Consider the following 20,472-nt stretch of genomic DNA (forward strand, 5'->3'; position numbering starts at 1 on the left):
GAGGTTTAATGAAAACTAACAGAGTTTAACAGATAACTACAGGAGAACATCGAATATAGGTCTAGTCAGTTCGGAGGCTCCACGAGGACTGCTTGGGCGGTCCCGTGGCTGACGGCATCATGTTTTTCCCGCCGGTGGGGATCACGTGATGAACGGCGTGACATCATCGCGTTTACCCGCGCTATTAAAGTGATCGCGCTCTGTACATGTAAACAGTGAAAACAAAAAGATACAGACTCAGGCTGTAGCTAACATATTATTAAAGGGAATTATATACAATTGATCGGAGTCCCTTAGTGGCTCCGCCACAACCAGCTGATTCCATGCACAATAGTTTGAGACTTGTATGCAATTTCATGAGGAGAAACTAAACATTCCTTAGGCTTTGAGGACTAGGTCCTCGCCTACCATCACGCAACTCTTTCAAAAACAGTTGAGTCATTTTTACTGTCATTGGGTTTAGAGATTAGAACATTCCGTCTGGCACCACCATTTAATGGCTATATGTCCTTTGAATTGGCCAAAGTTGAACTCGCATTTTCGACATATCTACATAACTTCACCCTTGGGCTCAAACACACTGACTGAAAGGAATGACGCATTTTATAAGCATGGACATTAAGGTTTGAACTATTTTTTCCTCAGTAAACATATCATAATTGCTTATCAGATCAAAGCAATGAATTGCTTTTGGAGTGCAATGACTGTTGCAAGAGGGAACCCTTTAATTAACCCTTGCCCTGTTGAGCAACTATGGACACTGCACCTACAGCACAAACAATACTTCAATTACACTGTTAGCTGATCAGACTGATGGCAGTCCATGTAGATGAGTTTACAACAGTATAAAGGAATACACAAACTTGATTAAAGCAGGTATCTAAAACTCACTGAATGGCTCAGTTGGTAAAGGCCATGAGTAAATGAGCCATCCAGACTTGGAAGGTCCCAGGTTTGATCCCCAGTCTGTGATCTCAGCGAGGGTGGCAGTAAGGGTGCTGCAATAAGCCTCGGTGTCGCTGGGCTGGGAAGAGAAATATCAGCCAACGTGCTCACTCCTGAACATTGTCCAGTGACCTCAGGTGTGGGTGTGTTAGGGGGGGTCAGTGCGTGCTGTGGGCTGGGCAATGTGCGCTGCGGGTTACTGTGTTGTGGGATTAACTCCTTAACATCCTCAGTCTTTGCGTCCAGCTACAATCTGTAAGCCTTTAAAATGCAAGCTGAACATTACCCAATCACTACTACCTGATTTACTGATCTTCCCTTTTACCTTTTTCAACCCTGATGCTGCCTTGCACTTTGGGCCTTTTACCTTTTAGTCAATAATAAAAAGAAATTGTATAATAGGCGAGCTATTTTTTTTCCTTCTCTTTAATATTTTGTTTCCAGCATTAAATCCCTGCCGTCTGTTGCTTGCCACCATACTTACTTCTTTCCCCAAGAGACCTGGGTTGGTTGGGTTGCCATCTTCTGCACATTGCCACTCTATCAACAACAACAACAACCTGCGTCTATACAGCGCCTTTAACAAAGTAAAACATCTCAAGGTGCTGCACAGGAGTGTAATCAGACAAGAAAAACTGCTACTGAGCCAAAGGAGGAGACATTAGGGCAGGTGGCCAAATGCTTGATCAAAGAGGTAGGTTTTAAGGAGTGCCTTAAAAGAGGAGAGAGAGGTGGAGAGGTTACGGAGGGGATTCCAGAGCTTAAGGCTGGACATCTGGAGGCACAGTCTAGGGTTGCCAACCCTCCAGGATTGGCCTGGAGTCTCCAGATATTAATCTCCAGGAGACCCAGGAGAAAAAGCATAGGGGCATTAAAACAAATTGTATGTTGATTTCATTTTCTTTGAGCACTTTCATTTATTAGTTGTTAAAATATTGTAGATGGGAAAATTGGCTGTTTGACGGACAGTCAAGAATCATCCACTTGAGTAATAAAGAGTCTGTTCACCTTACACTTGGTATGGGAAGGCGATGCAGCACAAGGACAGACGTGGGGGGGCAGGCCAATGGTGGGAGTGCGGGGGGGGGGGGGCGGGCCAACGGTGGGAGTGCGGGGGGGGGGGGCGGGCCAACGGTGGGAGTGCGGGGGGGGGGGGGGCGGGCCAACGGTGGGAGTGCGGGGGGGGGGGGCGGGCCAACGGTGGGAGTGCGGGGGGGGGGCGGGCCAACGGTGGGAGTGCGGGGGGGGGGTGGGCCAACGGTGGGAGTGCGGGGGGGGGGCGGGCTAACGGTGGGAGTGCGGGGGGGGGGGGGCGGGCCAACGGTGGGAGTGCGGGGGGGGGGCGGGCCAACGGTGGGAGTGCGGGGGGGGGGGGGCGGGCCAACGGTGGGAGTGCGGGGGGGGGCCAACGGTGGGAGTGCGGGGGGGGGGGGCCAACGGTGGGAGTGCGGGGGGGGGGGGCCAACGGTGGGAGTGCGGGGGGGGGCCAACGGTGGGAGTGCGGGGGGGGCGGGCCAACGGTGGGAGTGCGGGGGGCGGGCCAACGGTGGGAGCGCGGGGGGCGGGCCAACGGTGGGAGCGCGGGGGGCGGGCCAACGGTGGGAGTGCGGGGGCGCGGGCCAACGGTGGGAGTGCGGGGGGGCGGGCCAACGGTGGGAGTGCGGGGGGCGGGCCAACGGTGGGAGTGCGGGGGGCGGGCGGGCCAACGATGGGAGTGCGGGGGGCGGGCCAACGGTGGGAGTGCGGGGGGGGCCCAATGATGGGCGTGTGGGGGGCGGGCCAACGGTGGGAGTGCGGGGGGGGGCGGGCCAACGGTGGGAGTGCGGGGGGGGCGGGCCAACGGTGGGAGTGCGGGGGGGGCGGGCCAACGGTGGGAGTGCGGGGGGGGGGGGGGGCGGGCCAACGGTGGGAGTGCGGGGGGGGGGGCGGGCCAACGGTGGGAGTGCGGGGGGGGGGCGGGCCAACGGTGGGAGTGCGGGGGGGGGGCGGGCCAACGGTGGGAGTGCGAGGGGGGCGGGCCAACGGTGGGAGTGCGGGGGGGCGGGCCAACGGTGGGAGTGCGGGGGGGCGGGCCAACGATGGGAGCGCGGGGGGCAGGCCAACGATGGGAGCGCGGGGGCAGGCCAATCCGGTTGGATGCGAAAGATCATGTGATGAAACCTCCAGGACTACGTCCAACCAGATTTGGCAACCCTGGCACGACCGCCAATAAGACCAGCCAATAAGATGGCATTTCTTCACAACGGGGTTCTCTTTCACTCTTCTTTCCTCTCCCCCCTGCCTCCAAAAGTAAAGCACTGAGTCCATTGGCCCAGTCGAGTACAGGCAAATAGAGAGCACGTGATGAATGCTCATCATGCACGGTATCGAATTTAGGTTTTAAAGTGGGAGGCCAATCCTCGTATATCTCTAGTTATTGAGGGGCTACCTTTCCTCTCCATGAAAGACTGGTGACTCACTCAGGCTTCAGGATCAGTCAGCCATAAAAATCACTTTCTCATGAGTCAAATCGTAGTGGGAATTATAATATTTTTCTTAGTTGATGGGTCATTGCCGATAAGTTTGTAACCCATTCTGGATGTGGTACTGTGGATTATTGTCACATTTTTTCTATTAACTTTAAGCAGCTGCGCTGTAGTGTACAAATGCTTTCTTGTGGTAAGTGGGATGGTTTACTCAACTGTTTCATTCAGAAGGCAGATTCTCGCTCATAAGTTGGAGATTAAAAACATCTGCAAACTGCTGAAACGCTCAAAGAACCGAAAATGCTGGAATTGCACAGCAGAGCATCTGAAAGAGAAAGGCAGATTGATATTTAGACATTGACCAAATCCACCTTTCTCTTTCAGATACTGACTGACTTGCTATGCATTTCCAGCATTTTCTGTCTCTTTTATAAGCTTTAGATAGGTTGTTCCTTTGGGTTAGAAATGGAAGCCCAGTTAGTCCAATGACAGAGCCTCCTATGTGATTCTGAAAGCTTATGAAAAATAGTAACATCCAATCGCCAGTTGAATCAAAGGTCAGCCATTTACTGCAACAAAGCATCTGTGCACAGCAGTAAATTAACAACCCCAGGCCGTGAAATCGCCAATTCAATAAAGAATTATTCGGCAAGATGTTTTCTCCCTTCTTGTGCTGCCCTAGTTCTTTTCATCTGTTCTGCTACCACCAGCCTTCCTTACAGAAGTGTCACAGATGTAAATGAAAAACAACTGGCCCAGTTTTGCCAGCAGTTGGGTAACATAGCAGCTAAAAGATGGTGAATTTCCACTACTGTAGCCACACACACGTCTCAGGGGTCACAGGCACTCAAATGCTCTCAATGTCCAGGATGATGACTCCTATTAAGTTCTCAATAGAACTGTACAGTGGTGGATGCAGTGAGTAGGTGGTGCAGTTAGCGCAAATGGACGAGCCATATAAATGCCATGGCTACTAGAGCAGGTCAGGAGCTGGCTAGACTGCAGCGAGGACCACTCCTCCTGACAACCCAAAGCCTCTCCACCGCCTACAAGGCACAAGTCAGGAGTGTGATGGAATACTCTCCACTTGCCTGGAGGAGTGCAGCTCCAACAACACTCAATAAGCGCAACACCACCTAGGACAAAGCAGCCCGCTTGAGCAGCAGACCATCCGCCGCCGCCTTAAACATCCACTCCCTCCAGCACCGGCGTACCGTGGCTGCAGTGTATACTATCCACAGGATACACTGCAACAATCACCAAGGCTTCTTCAACAACCCCTCCCAAACCCGTGACCTCTGACACCTAGAAGAATAAGGGCAGCAGGTGCATGGGAAGGCCATCACCTTCAAGTTCCCCTCCAAGTTACACACCAACCTGACTTGGAAATATATTGCCGTTCCTTCATTGTTGCTGGATCAAAATCCTGGAACTCCCTCCCTAACAGCACTGTGGGAGTACCTTCACCACACGGGCTGCAGTGGTTCAAGAAGACGGCTCACCACCACCTTCTCAAGAGCAATTAAGGATGGGCAATAAATGCTGGCCTTGCCAGCGATGCCTACAGCCTGAGAATTACTTTTTTTTTTTTTTTTTTTAAATGAGAACAGACACCTTGGTGCAGACACACCTCCTCCCCTCCAAACATGGGGCAACATTAGAAGTGACAATCACAGGAGAGTCTGAGATGCATCTATCTGTACTGCCAGCTGTAGAATATATGCAAGAGGATGAAAATCAAGATAAAGCAATAATAATTTATTCAAATTAAAACTAATCATGGCATACACTCTTCCACTAACTGAATTCAATACTAAAATATTTATGCCAAAGACCTTCAGAAGGAAAATGTATTCACATTTTGTGTAAAATTGATATCTTGTTAGTGTTTGGTATCCATTTACATTGATAGGGATTAAATATTGTAAAGGATTAAATATTGTAAGAGAGCAAAAGAAAAAATGCTATTACTGGATATATCTGAAAAAGAAACAGAAATGCCAGGAGTGCACAGCAGATGAATCAGCATTTGAAAGAGAGGTTAATGCTTCGAGTGGGTCCCTTCACCAGAGATGAAATGTTAACCTACCTTCTCTTTCATATGCTGATCAATCTGCTGTGCATTGCCAGCATTATCTGTTTTTATTACTAATAGTAAACTGGCTTATTACTATCTTTGTGGTCCTATGTAAGCAAGTTGCAAAGAAATGTGGTTAAACATAGCACATGGATTATTTACACAGCACTGAAAGCATTAAAAGGTGATAAAAGTCTCTACTTTGCAGTGAACCTGAACTCGGGTTTCTGAAGCTATTTTCTTTCCTCGTTATGTAAAATCGACAAATATTCCAACTTGGAGTCAATCCCCAAATGAAGAGGCCTGCCACAGTGCTGTGAGTGGACGGTTTCACAGAACTCTGTCAAATAGCGAGTCAAAAAGTTAAATAAAATCCCAGAGTTAATTTCATGTTGATTGTAGAAAAGGCCATTCTACTTGCAGTAACTACAATGTGATTTGGACGGTACCATAGAATTGCATAGAATGTACAGCAGAAAAACGCTCCACGCGAGCCTCCTCCCACCCCTCTTCATCTAACCCTATCAGCATAAATTTCTATTCCTTTCTCCCTCATGTGTTTATCTAGCTTCCCCTATAGGAAGATGTTGAAGACTCCAATGCTGTTATTGGGTTTATTTAGATGTTGAAAATCTTGTACTTAAGCCAATGTGCATTAATGATACTCTTAATCAGTCACCTCAAACTGTTTCCACTACTGACATCAGCAGTACTAGACCTGTAACACTAATACTTCACCCTCATGTTAACACCATTTAAAATGCTCTGTTCTGACACAACCCAAGTTTGGAAGGGCAAAATCTAGAATTGCAATGCTGGGTGTTTTTCACAGCTCAGATAGACATAATACAAAAGATTGACACACTCAATACACTTTACTGAAATACTAGAAACACTGGACTGCTTTTCCACAGATGAGAAGACAGTTAAATAATATGTGATGAGTCACATCTGGATTGTGTTTACGACAAAATAATGAATGTATAAACCTAACAAGATCACTCGGGCAAGTGCCGGTGATGAGGTTCAAGATCACCGTACAACTGGAAGGGAAGGAGTGCAGCGGTTTGCAGAGGTGGTTTAACTTGATGCCCAACTGAAAACTGAGGCTGGACACGAGGCCTAAATAAATCCTGCACGATTTCAGAAGAGCAGAGGTTAAAAAAAGACAATATGGTGCAGGATATTGCATCAGTTGTAATGTGTCTGCGCTGAAAGCAGAAGTAATTACACATGAAGTGAAAGCGAACAGATCATTTCCAGAAAAGGCAGGAAAGCGTGCGGGTTGTTACAGAGCATTGGATTCTAAGTATAATAGCCACAGCAGGAGTTTGCCTATCTAGTTCCGCTTATGAATACCACCTCAATGCATTGCATATGGAGCCAAATATACTGGGTTAAATTTTCATAAGAATGTACCGAAACAAACCTGGCATGTATGTACTAATGAATAATAGGGGTGCAGTGGTTATGATTAATTTTTCTGTCATTGATTTATTATTGGGTAGAATTAATTTTTGGTTGATTAATTGTTGGGACCCATTATATTTACCCTTTCCTCTATTCTTATGCTGTGTTCAGCAACTATTTGTTGCAGGCACTGGCAAACAGTCACATTTCAGTTTGTTCCGAGAGATTGCGGCCATGCTTAAGAACACCGCAGTACCCTTAAAAAAAAAAGTGGCACAATCCGGGAGAGGGAGAGAACAGCTTTTCTCATGATCTTGTAGAGTGGCTTTTTAAAATCATTAACCATTTAATCATTCAATTGTCATTTTAGTTTGATTACTAATTGATTATTTACTAATTATTAAACTTTATAGGTTAGTTCCGCTAATCAAATGCAATATTTAACATGTTAAACCCATTCACCTGTATACACCCACATAATATTACAGTCCAAACACTCGTGGATAGGCATAACTGGTTTATTTTGTGTTCTTTACTTTTGCACACTGAGGTTTAAAAAAACATATCGCGCATGTTTAACAATACAAAGCTGTTAACCTTTACTGCGCCACAGACAGGTGAATCATAGAAATTTACAGCACAGAAGGAGGCCACTCAGCCCATCGTCCCTGTACTGGCTCTTTGAAAGAGTTGGGGCTATCAATGACTTTACTTATCTGACAGTAGCCCTTTTTATATTGACACATTTTTAAAGTTCAAAGATTAACATAGTTATATCTATGATATGATCAGTTCATTTGAGACATGTTTGGCATATGATTAAGTGAAAAAACAGCCTCAGAGCTGGTTTTAGCCATTTTTATAAATGTGGGAGAAATATTGGCCAATCCACCAGGAGAACTCCCTACTCTTCTTCAAATAGTGCCATAGGTTCTTTTATATCCACCCAACTGAGACCCAGGAACTTAGTTTAACATCTCATCCAAGGGGTGGTTCCTACATCAATGAAGTGCTCCTTCAGGACTACACTGAAGTGTCAGCCAGATTATATGTTCAAGTTCTGGAGTGGAGCTCGAACTCACAACCTCAGAGGCAACAGTGCGACCAGCTGAGCCAAGATGATATTTAAGAACAAAAAAAATCTCCACACAATAAGAAAAGAAATGGATGATTTCATTTTTCCTCCCACTATCTCAAATTACAATTCTGGTATATCTGTAAATGGGACACTCATACAGCAGTGTGCTCTCTGAGTGTCGACCACTTCATGTATTGTGATGTGCGTTCCAGTGACACAGCATAAAATGTAACATGAAAATGTCAAGGTCCAGTGAACTGAGAACACAGATAGTTTTTTTATCTCTCAGTCACTGCCAGCAGTGTTAGAATTTTATGACATAGAACAAGAATGGATTTTTCTGATCATACCAGTACAATGGTCCTCATTGTAAAAAAGTAATTCAAACCAGAACAACACAGTCGCCACCTGGCATTCCTCCGTTGTAGAACAGAATTGATGCCGTGTGAGTGACTAGACCTGTGGTAACTGATGGTTCCTATTGGACCTGTGCACAAATCTACTATCGAAGCTCGATATCCTGCAGCACACTGCAAATTAAACAGCTTTTAGCAACAAGGTGGCAGAATACCCCTTATAACAGAGAGCTTTCCAGTGAGAGTGGGTGCGTGTGAATATTAAGCATTGCTCCGATTGCATTATCTTATATTATGTGAGTGCACTCATGGTGGACATCAGTGTATATGTAAATTTTGCTTGGGTGCTTGTGCAAAACAAATAGGCACACTTCCATTTGTTTACGATTTAAAAGGTTCTGCTCAATTTTTCACTTAACCCTGGGTTCTTTATTTGATGCCAGCATAAAAGACACTTTCATCAGTGAACTCTCCCACAGTGTGACTGGTAACTCCTGTAGCTGTAGCTTTGTAGGGATAGTGAAGTCGTTGCACCACAGAGAGTGTCCCTGAGGGAAAGAAAGAAATCAGACTACATTCCTAATAGTCCCTGTGGCAACTGAAAGTCTGTGCAAAGTAGAGATCTGGTTTAGAACTGGACTTCTGTTATTTAAAAAAATCCATATGGGTAAAATAATAATCCAATTTTTTAAGACCCAAAACTTTCAATTATCCATAATATAGTTGCAGATAATTTCTGGAGAAACAAATATTTTCACTTGGATACTTAGCACTAGATTGATATCCTTGTGTCCCTCAAGACTTCGCTTTAAAAGAACACCTTTGCTCATCTGTCCATCACCTGAACCTGTTCCTGATTCAGCTTTCCAAAGTGTTTTGCTGTTTATTTTTCCCCCTCTGACTTTAAATACAGCTGCTCATCAGATGCTTTTATTTCACTTTCAATTCATAAAACCAGCAGTCTCTGATCTCATGAGCACTCCCACATTAAAAAAAACTCCAATGCGCACCTTGTTAAAGTATGATACAGGTTTATACCTCAACTGAATATTCATTCCCGGTGTCACGTTAAGGAAGCTGGATAGATATAAAAACTTGGAGGCATCACAAGCAGCTGTGGTAGCCCCTACATTTGGATAACCAGTCAACACTCACTTCCCAGGTTAAGACATGAAGAATGACCACTTGGATGAGCCACTGAGCCCATGCAACTATACCCCAGGTATGAGTCACCACCTTTAGGAGAGGAAGGGGAGAAGGTTTTGGGGGGGGAACAGGAGAAAATGAGAAAAAGCACTCTTTTAGCATAGCATAGTGCAAAATAAATTGCACTTATAAATCATAACTAATAAAACAAAATAATGATCCAAACCTAAAATTTGCAGCATATCATTCTGTAAAGTTACTTTGAAAAATGCCACAATAGGAGGGTCCGTTTCTAACATTTAAAATCCCCTTGCTTGTGGCTCTATGGCAGAAGGAAAGTGCAGTGATTTATTTACGTCAGGCCAGAAGGGCTGCAATTCCACAGTCTCACAGTGATAAAAGAGGAATGTTACCCGGCATGGAATGTTAACATTTAGAAGCAGTTAAGAGGAGTCAATGGACGAGCTAAGCTTAACAGTAAAAGATCGTATGCGGAGCTAGTTGCAGGTTAAAGCACATGTTACACTCTAGTTAATTATAAAAGGTAATAATGAAACATCAGGAAGAAAACAGCAGACCTACCAGGACCTGTAGCGTGTATTGGCAGAGAAACTGCACTTTGCAGATTATGGAAAACCGATTAAACAAACTAAAGCATTCTGGAAGGATTCGTCCTTGTTAAGCAACTTGTGTGCGCTCCATGAAAATCCACTCTCATTTCTAAGCCTGCTTCAACTTACATGCCACGCAGGCCTCCCAGAAGGAACGTTTAGACTTTTTTTTTGAAGGGGAGGGGAGATTGACTTTGCATGAAAAAAAAATGACTGCAACCTTCCCTTTCCCCTAATCCTGGCCTTTTGGCCTTAGGCAAACACTGCACGAGAACGGCAGAAAGTAAATTGAAAAGGCAGCTTTTTCGGAACCAGATGTTTGCCATACTGAGGGAAGGGGTGGGTTTTCAGGAGTTGGGGCGGGAGGGGGTGGTGGAGAAGCCTGCAACTTCCAGTCAAAGAGCTGATAAATGAAACCTTGTATTGCTAAAGAATGCTGAAGCTTTTTTTTTTTCGAATCACGTGCTCGGCTGGCTCGTGTGTTTTTTTTAATTGAAGCCAGATTGACCAGTTTGTGACTGTAACAATTATGAGCTCTCTCTCTCTCTCTTGCCATTCTCTTTCCCTCTGTCCCAGAATGCTTCTGAATTTCGCTGGAATGCACAGTTCCTTTCACTCTGTCATGAGCGCAGTTACAGAGTTTCTCAGCTGCTGACGGCCCAGATGTGGGAGACGTGCCGCTCTCTCTCCCAGCCCGAGCTGCCTCGCTGAACCATCGACATTCTAACACAGCGAAGCCTCGACAGCAACTTCCAGCACGGTTTTGAACAGCCGACCAATGTGGCTTTGTGGAACTTGGAGCTTTGCAACAACAAAAAAATTGATACTGCTGGCATGCTTTTAGAAGCAAGCAAAAGATGCAAATGTAAATCAAAGGGCCGTTCGCAACACATCTTAATGACAGTGATGATACAATGTCATATTAGAGATCTCTAGATATTCTCAATATCTACATGTGTATCAATTCAACACATTGAAAGAGAAACGTAAACATGCATATATTGACTGATAAACATTATCTTCCATTATATGACTGTCACACACATTTCTAATGGAGGGCGCGGATGTATGAACCAGCATCAATCTGAGCCTATCCCAGCCTATTACACTCAACGGTACAGCTCAACCACTGAAAGTGCGGTAAAGTCAACATTGCAAGTGGGAACTTGGCCGAGTTCCAGGTTTTCTGTCCGTTTGGGTTCAGATTTCTTACTAGAACAGAGCAATCTACTATTTTACATGTAATCTGAATCCAACTCAATTAACCGAGCTAGGTTTGTTTGCGACCAGGCTGAAATATACCTAAATATGTATCAGACTCAATTGTGCTCTTGAAATAAAAAGTTAGGCTGCCCTCTTTTACGGGTTGTGTAACCTAACATTTTGAAAGTGCATGAGTGGATTTCATTTGTTCTAATATTAACAAGCTTCAAACTTTTTTCTCAAAATTTTTCTTCTCTTCTCCTAAAGGTGCTGACTGGCTCAAGCTGGCACATGGTTCCAGGCACTGACCATCCTTTGGTACCTCACTGAAGTGGCAGTCTTCATGTGTGAACTTAAGACTGTAGGTGTGGGATGGCTGGTCAACAAAGACAACATCCATCCAAGCGAGACCCTGCACGCCTCTTACATCTACGTATGCATGCTTTCCAGAAAGGGTCACTGGGCAATTTAAAATAATATACATGTGCTTATTTGGGACTTTATCATGATGAAACTTGTCAAATCAAAACAATGAGTTGACTTGGAATGCAGTGACTATTGTTAAGTAGCCAAACTGGATAGCGATCAAGAGCGGGTGTCCTGGCTGATTTTTTTCCTCCAAAAACAGGATCCAATTGTAATGCCCCATCACCCCGTCTCCCCCCTGCGATAAGCTAACCCAGCACAGACCGGGAATCAAACAAAGACCCTCCCTGTTTTTTTATGCCTCAGGAATACCCCAAACTACATAGAGTGCACCCGCACGCTGATTCATCAGAAGAGTACACTACACACAAGAAGGCATCTTGGTGTGGTGCAGCATGCTGGAGCTTTAAGGCTATTTGACAAGGAGAGGGTTATTCTTTGCCGTCCTCCATCAGCAGGGAGGCATTGAAGTGCGAGACCATGGGAAAAGGGGAAAAGGCAACTCACATCACTTCTGGAAGGAAGAATTGTTCTAGCCAGCACGTGCACGACTCCGTCAATGCATCCAAAAATGTGTTTACAATCACAGCAATGGTGACTCGTTAAAAAATGGGATGAATATAGGCCTGTCTGCCCTCTCTGTCAGGCAATGTAAATTGTACCACAGACCTAAAGGAGAGGGGAAGAAAATATGGTACAAAATGGAGAAAGAGGAAGATGACTAGAAAAGTTCATCCTGCTGCTATATTGCTGCTGACCTTGTAGAACTGGGTGTTATTGGGTGTTACATCATGTTAAGAGCATACTAACTGTAATTCCAACACTGTAATTAGATTGTCAAATGGGGTTCACATGCCCTGAAGATGAAGAATAGCTGCAAAGTGCATTTATAAGCTCTTTGGGCCATGAATTTCAGGAATTTCCATTATTTTCAGGTAAAACCATACAGCCAGTTTGGACCTGTTCAGTAAAGAAGAGGCTGCCCATGATGCTGCAAGAGAAACCAATCAAAGACAGTTGAGAATGCAGATAAAGCCCCTGGGAATGGAGCTGAAGATGAATGAAGCCATCCTGAGGCTGAAACATTTTATATCTGCAGATTATGGAAGGTTTTTTTTACTTAAACTGAAGCATTCTGGGGAGATTCCTCCTTGTCAGGCTATCTGAGAGCAGCCTGTCAGCCTAACCATGCTTAAACATTTGATTGACAGCTATAAAAGTAAACCAATACAGCAAGCTTAAGCATACATTACTAAATTGCAGTCATTAAAGAGACTTGGATCCTGATTACCAATTTTTTCCAGGGAGCATGCTAGATTAAATTTCAAATTGTAGGATGCTATAGTTTCAACCTGTATCATATGATCTGACATTCAGTTACTTGAAACAGGACACTGCAAAGTTGAAATCACTGTGCATAATTCTCTAATTCTCTATGTTACAACAGTGACTACACTTCACAACAACATTATTGGCTGTAAAGCGCTTTGGAATGTCCTGAGGTTGAGAAAGGCGCTATATAAATGCGTTTTCATTTTTATTTTCTTTGCTCTATAAGAGGGAATCACTAAACTGAGGACATTTCATCCATCCGATTTCCCTAAGCAATTTTACAACTCATGTTGTCTGCTATTTGAAGACCACTCTGTTTGAGGTACAGTCCATCACCTTATTGATTATGGTGACAACTATGGACCTTTACATGCAAGTAATAAAGTTCACAAAGTACATTTCCCATGTGTCAGCTTGGCTTAATTGGTAACACTTAAGTCTCTGGATCAAGCCATTATGGGTTCAAGCCCCCTCCCCCCGCCATGGGGAGTGTGGAAAAAAGAAAGACTTGCACCTTTCACGACCTCAGAATGTCCCAAAGCATTTTACAGCCAATGAAGTACTTTCGAAGTGTAGTCACTGTTGTAATGTAGATAACATTGCTAGTGGGGGCTGTCCTTTAGACGAGATATTCAATTAAATAGAGTCATAACGGCACAGAAGGAGGCCATTCGGCCCATCGAGTCCGTGCCGGCTCCCTGTAGAGCAATCCAGTCAGTCCCATTCCCCCGCTCTATCCCCATAGCCCTGCAAGTTTATTTCCCTCAAGTGCCTATCCAGTCTCCCCTTGAAAATATAGAGTCCATGGGCTGGATTTTCATTGAGGAGGCGTGCAGGAGGCGGGACTACAACTTTCAGGGTTGTCGTCCCGCCTCCATCAAATTGTGGCCAACCCACACGATTTTCACTTGATTGACCTTGTTGAGCCCGCCCAGCGGGCTCAGCAGGCCAATTAAGGGCCACCCAGCAACAGGTGACGTCACAGACAGACATTTCATCTGTCAAGAGCTTTTGACAGATGAAATACCAGCATTTCAAACACTGACAATCTGTACTCTAAGTTAATTACTTCCTCTCAGGATGATTTAGCGATCTCTCCAGAACAGAAAGCAGAATGCTGCAGATTTTGACAGATCGCGGCCATTCTGCTTTCTGTGCCGGTGAGATGAGGGACTCTCGAGACCTGAAGGAAGGCTGTAAAGGTAAGTAAAGGTTAGTAGAACTTCTTTAAACACTTTACACAGACCAAACACATTTACCTCTGCACTCATGCACCCATCACTCACCTGAACACCGGACATCTCGAACCCTCCAAGCCCTTCATCCCAACGGCCCACCTCGCTAACTTGGCATGGTTTGGAGCTGTCGGGAATCCCACACTTCACCAATAAAAATAGGGATTAGGTTAAAAACTGCCTGTTAACTGGCAGTTAATTGGCACTAATCCCCTTCCCGCCTTGGGGAGGTGGGTCCCAGCACGGGTCGGGTACCCGCCTCCTTTGAAACTGGCATGGAGGCGGGTTGGGGGCAGGATGGGTTCGTGCCCCCCCGATTTCAAGATTTTAACCCCCCACATGCCTCCAATCCCGCCTCCACAGCTCAATGAAAATCCTGCCCATAGAGTCATAACAAGAGTCATTAAGGTAGCTTAACTGTTCATGGGGAAGTTTAAGATGGCTCTACTTGAAGAAAAACAAAGGAGCAATTTTGCCGGCGCTCAGGGGTCAGGTTTGGAGGTGGGACTGCTGGCAAAATCAAAAAGATTGGCAGCGGGTCCCGAACCCGCTTCCAACCCACCTCCAATCAATCTTCCCGGGAGTCGGGTCCCCGATTTGCGCAGGGACCCAACTCCTAGCGGCGGGAAGAGGACTATAGCCACTTAGCTGCTTGTTAACAGGTAGTTAAGAGACTTTTTCCAATTTTGACACTTCTGCTGCAGGCTTCCCGACGTCGGGAAACCCCGCCATGGTAAGTGTGGTGTGCTGTGGGTCTACTGTAATGTTTGTGTATAGGTGACAGCTGCAGAAGTGGTGTGAAGGATCCAATGGGACACAGGTGAGTTGCAGAGGTAAGAAAATGTTGGGAAAGTCATTTTTAATGTGTTTAGAATTTTCTGTATGTGACAAGCTTTGAAGTGTTTGTGTAGTCCCACCTCATTGGGAGAACCTCTCTCACCAATGACAGATCGCTTCTGTAACCTCACCTGCAGCTACCATCTATTTTAGCCTAAAGGAGAGAGTCACTGGAGAGCCTGGGTGCAAGGGCAGTGATTGTCAGTGTTTGCAGCACCTCAATGCTGTCAAACAATGAAAAAAAATCACCTGTCAAAAAGAAATGGTGGTGGCCCCTTTAAGAAAACCGGCAGATGACGTGTCATCAACTGATGTCATCCGACACTGGCTTTCTCTTAATTGGCCGGCAAGCCCACAGGGCGGGCTTAACAAGACCAATTGACGCAAAATAGCATCTGTGCGTCGGTCATTGTTGGGGGCGGGACTAGAACCCGAAAGGCAGCAGTCCCGCCCCCAATGTGCCTCTTCAGGTAAGATCCCGGCCAAAGAGTTCACGTGCTGTCTTGGCCAGGAGAGTGGGACTAATTGGATAGCTCTTTCAAAGAGCCTGCAGAAGCACGATGGGCTGAATGTCCTCCTTCTGTGCTGCAAGATCCTATGTGTCTATGATATTTCTGCAGTTATGACACATTTCAAAAGTAGGCAGGATGCTCTGTTTAGGTGACATGATAAGGCATTATATAAATGCAAGTGTTTTTTTTAGCCATCATGTTTGTGTCTCCAATGCAGTTACTTGGAGGCAAGTGTAAAGTAAGAAAAACAGGTGAAAAATTCAAATACATATTTCACGTTAAAATTCCCCCCCTCCAGTAGCAGTAAGCTGAGAAAGAAAAACATGTTGAAACCCATCTGGCTGTAGAATTACGCACCGAACACAGGTATAGCAACAAAAACCTGACAGTGTTTGGCATCCTAAAAAGTATAATGATGTATATTCGACACAGAAATGGAAATTGTGCATGATTGCAGTCATAAAAATGATAAAAGCTTAAGCAGCCTTGAATATCTCTAATTCACAAAACATGCCTATTGAAGGGAAAGCAATAAGAAAAAGAAATATGAATAGTCCTATAATGACTACCTAACTGTGAAAGGATTGATTGGATACTAACCAATATACCATTCAAAGCCTTAATATTGATGTAGCTGGTGAATGTGTCCTATATCTCAGAGGGAGAAGTTTCTAAGTTTCATAAATTAGAACAGCACATCAAAAAATGGCCTAGAAATCTTCAGCCTCTGGTGTGCACAGTTAGGATGAACAGGTAATTAGTACATTAAGTATCGGAAAGCAAAACTATTTCGCAGCTTCATCAATAATACGATTTAATTTCCTATTCTGATGTCCTCCATGTCACAGGACACCTCTTATCTCCTCAACTGAACCAAGATGCGTCCACTTTTCACTTCCTCATCTTAATTATTTTATTTAATCAGAAACAGCAGTACAAATAATACAATACTTGGAAGGCATCGCCTTCTTGACTGGAAGAAGTAATGAGAGGTTTAAGGCCGCAGGTGAGACAGGGATTGTATATCAGGCAACAAGCTGTTTATTGTTGCCGGATCAGGGTCCTAGAAGAGCCTTCCAGGCACAGAACAGGATACAAGTACGTAGCTGTAGCTCTTGCCTCCGAGTCAGAAGGTTGTGGGTTCGAGTCCCACTCCAGAGACTTGAGCACAAAAATCTAGGCCGACACTCCAGTGCATTACTGAGGCTGCCAGAGGCGCACTATTTCAAAGAAGAGCAGGGGAGTTCTCCCTGGTGTCCTGGGCCAATATTTATCCCTCATTCAACATCACTAAAACAGATTATCTGGTCATTATCACATTGCTGTTTGTGGGAGCTTGCTGTGTGCAAACTGGCTGCCGCATTTCCTACATTACAACAGTGACTACACTTCAAAAAGTATTTCATTGGCTGTAAAGCACTTTGGGATGCCTGGTGGTTGTGAAAGGCGCTATATAAATGCAAGTCTGTCTGTCTGGACTTGCGCTTTATAGAGAATTAACAGTGGTTGAAGGGTAAAAGAAAACAAGATAGCAAGAGGCAGTTTTTCCTCTTCTTAGGCCAGGGGCACTGAGGGACAATGTTGCTGTCTGACTATTGCCTCAGCTGTAATCAGCTAACTTAGCACAGGGGATCAAAGCTGGGACCTTCTGACCCTGATCAGGCAGTACCAGACCAAGCAGTGCCTTTACCCACTATTTGACACTTTGTACTCAGCTTAATTCTGCCTCTGTCAAAAAATTCAAGAAAAAAAGTGACTGAGTTAGTTGATCTTAGGTAGGTGGCAATTTGGCTGCTACAACTGGCCTCATTTGGCTGGATTTTGCCAGGCCTGAGGAGGCGGGAATGGAGGCGTGTGGGGGTGTTAAAATTGCAAAAAGTGCCGACCCCGCCTCCATCCCGCTTCCAAGCAATTTTCCCAAATGCGTGGTTTCTGATCCCGTCTCCGTCCCGCCTCCAGGAGGCGGGATAGGCCCTTAAGGCCATTAACAACCACTAAATTGCCTCTATAATCCCATTTTGAGAGGCTTTTCCAATTTTAACACATTTCCCACGTCTCTACTGAAACACGATGGTGAAACCTGGCGGGAGCACAATTGGATTGCTGACTATCAGCTGCAGCTCCACCATTAAATAGGAGATTTGATCAGTCATCATTTGCAGGTGGCAGGACTTTGTTGTCTCAGGTCTGGGGGAACTTTTAGCAGACATAACCATAGCTGTGGAAGTTTGGAGCCTGACACCCATCTCCAGTGTGACCTCCTGGGAAACCCCTCTCCCCATCTTGAATGAGCGCTTCCTCAACTGAGGCATCTACCAGAAGCATGGGAACCATTTATTTCCTTTCCTCCTGGACATCAGATGAGGACGAAGACCAGCCGCGGCAGCAGCAGAACCTTAAACAGCAGCAGCGGCAACAACAGGAGCGCCAAGCTGCTGCTCACCCACGTGAAGCTGCACAGGCCAAAAGGCGCCAGCCCATGGAAGCCTGTTGGCGCAGGAGATACCCCCCAAACAGGGTCTACAGAGGATCAGCTACCTCAACATGAGTGAGCAGCAGTGCCAAAGGCGGCTCCGACTTTCGCGAGAGGTAGTGGGTGACATCTGCGCAATGGTGCAGCAAAACCTGGAGCCCAGAGGAGCAGGTGGACACCCCTCACCAGCAGCCATCAAAGTCACCACCGCACTCAACTTTTTTTACTTCAGGCTCATTCCAGGGATCAGCAGCAGACATCAGTGGCATCTCCCAGGCGGCCGCACACACTTGCATCACGCAGGTAACCGATGCCTTCTTTGCCATCGCGCACAATCACATCCATTTCTCCAAGGATCAACCAAGTGTCACGACGTGTGCGGTTGGATTAGCTAATCTGGCAGGCTTTCCAAGGATGCAGGGCGTCGTTGACTGCACACATTTTGCCCTTGAGGCATCCCATCGTAATCCAGGTATTTTTGTCAACAGCAAGGGCTTCCACTCCCTCAACGTGCAGCTGGTGTGTGACCACAAGAAGGAAATTTTGCATGTTTGTGCTAAGTACCCTGGCAGTTGCCATGACTCCTTCATCCTGCGCCAGTCTAGTGTGCCTCCGCTCTTCAGTCCGCCAGACCAACTTAACGAATGGCTACTTGGAGACAAGGGCTACCCCTGAAGACGTGCCTAATGACACCGTTGAGGAGCCCATCCAACGAAGTTGAGGAGAGCTACAACTACAGCCACATTACCACCAGATCCATAATCGAGCAAACCATCAGCATGCTGAAGATGCGCTTCAGATGCCTGGATAGATCAGGTGGAGCCCTGCAGTACTCAGCAGCCAGGGTCTCCAGAATCATCGTGGTTTGCTGTGCACTTCACAACATGGCACAGCGTCGTGGCTTGCAGATTCCTGAGGACCAAGTGGCTCCTCCCATATCCTCCTCAGATGAGGAGGAGCAGGAGAGCAAAAACTAACATCTTGCAGAGGCCCATCAACCAGCGGCAGCAGTACGCGAGAACATTGCTGCCCGGGATGCAAGGAACACACTCATCTTGGCCAGATTTGCTTAGCCTAGCCAATCAAGCACTTTTGCCTCGCAGCTTCTTACCAGAGCATCAACAATGGCCAAGAACCAGAGGATTCCTAGCACTCTGACCACCATACTGACAATTGCAAGTAATCCTAAGCCCTCAATGTGGAAGTCTCATTTGCGAAATGACACACGCAACAACTGCAACAGTTGCCATCAGAATTTTTATTTACAATAACCAACTGGTGGCATTTAAAAAATAAACACATTTCACCCAAGTGACTACCCTTGTGACTATTTGTGCAGTATCTTTCTCTTACGCGTGCTCCTACGTGGTGCTTCCCCTGTGGCTTAGCAGACGTGGAGGCCCCTTGCTCACTTTCTTGCTGCTCCTGTCGCGACACATTTGGCGGGCGTCCTCTGGGGTTGCGAACCTGCGAGGGCTTGTCAACAGTCTGCTGCTCCTGCGGTTGTACAGGGGTTGAGATGCCGATCTCAGTTGGGTGGGGACTATGGTGGGGCTCTGACCGAGGGCTCTGCAGTGGCATGGAAGTGTGAGCGCTTGGAGAGGAGCCCCCACTTCCTTGATGTCTGCCACCAACTTCCCTCTCATGGGTCAGGTCCCCCTCAGCGCTTGTAAGTGGCTTGAGAGCACCTTGCTGCACATCAGGGGGGGCATGGGGACCCGGATCTGCACTGGTAGTGCTACTCAGAAGGACTTCCATGTAGCTCTGGTTTCTCTGTTCAATAGCTGACCATCGCTCCTCCAGAGATGTCAGTCTATTCTGAACACTCACCGTGTTTTCCTCACTCCGGCGACTTACTGCCTCCATGGCCATAGCCAGCCTTTCCATGGAGGTTGCCAACCTTTCCATGGTGATGCGTTCAAGCGCCAATGACTCCACAAAGGCTCTGCTCATGTTCGCGATGGACTCCTCCATTCGCTCCACACTCGCAGCGACCCTGGAGACAAAACCTGCCAGAGACTCCTGCACCTGTTCCTGGAGTTCCAGCACCGCTGTTCTTCTGGATGGGCCCAGAGGCAGAGGGTTGACATGCAGCTGAGCCGAGCTGAGAGAGTCCTGCGCCCTCCGACTAGGACTCTCCACTGCTGTCCCTGTCTCCACAATCTGCTGATGCTCACTTGTGAGCTGTGATACACCAGGTGACTATACTACTCTATCTCACGATGGTCCCACCGAGGTGCGAGTGTCTGCGCTGGTGCTGGATTGGCTGAATTCTGCTGATGCTGCGCCCTCAGAGGCTGCAGCTTCCTCTGAGGAGTCTGGAGACTCAGGCTGTTCCTCCTGGATAGTGGGGACGTGTGCTTGCG

At 46.3% G+C, this 20,472-nt stretch overlaps 1 protein-coding gene across 4 annotated transcripts in view; it reads right to left on the reverse strand.

The window, feature by feature from the left end:
• Nucleotides 1-20,472, reverse strand: part of LOC147101762 (serine/threonine-protein kinase Nek6-like) — a 334,143-nt gene that overhangs the window by 206,900 nt on the left and 106,771 nt on the right. The window contains exon 1 of one of the 4 annotated variants that reach the window (XM_085965670.1): nt 10,060-10,521. The exons of 2 other annotated variants lie outside the window; for them this stretch is intronic. The gene's annotated coding sequence lies outside the window, so the exon portion shown is untranslated. Of the gene's footprint in view, nt 1-10,059; nt 10,522-20,472 lie in introns of those variants that run through there. One more of the 4 variants, XM_085965666.1, reaches the window with a different exon arrangement.

This window comes from Somniosus microcephalus, chromosome 23 (genome assembly GCF_052327205.1).
Source record: "Somniosus microcephalus isolate GS21.2 chromosome 23, FLI_Smic_1.0, whole genome shotgun sequence".
Lineage (NCBI taxonomy): Eukaryota > Metazoa > Chordata > Chondrichthyes > Squaliformes > Somniosidae > Somniosus > Somniosus microcephalus.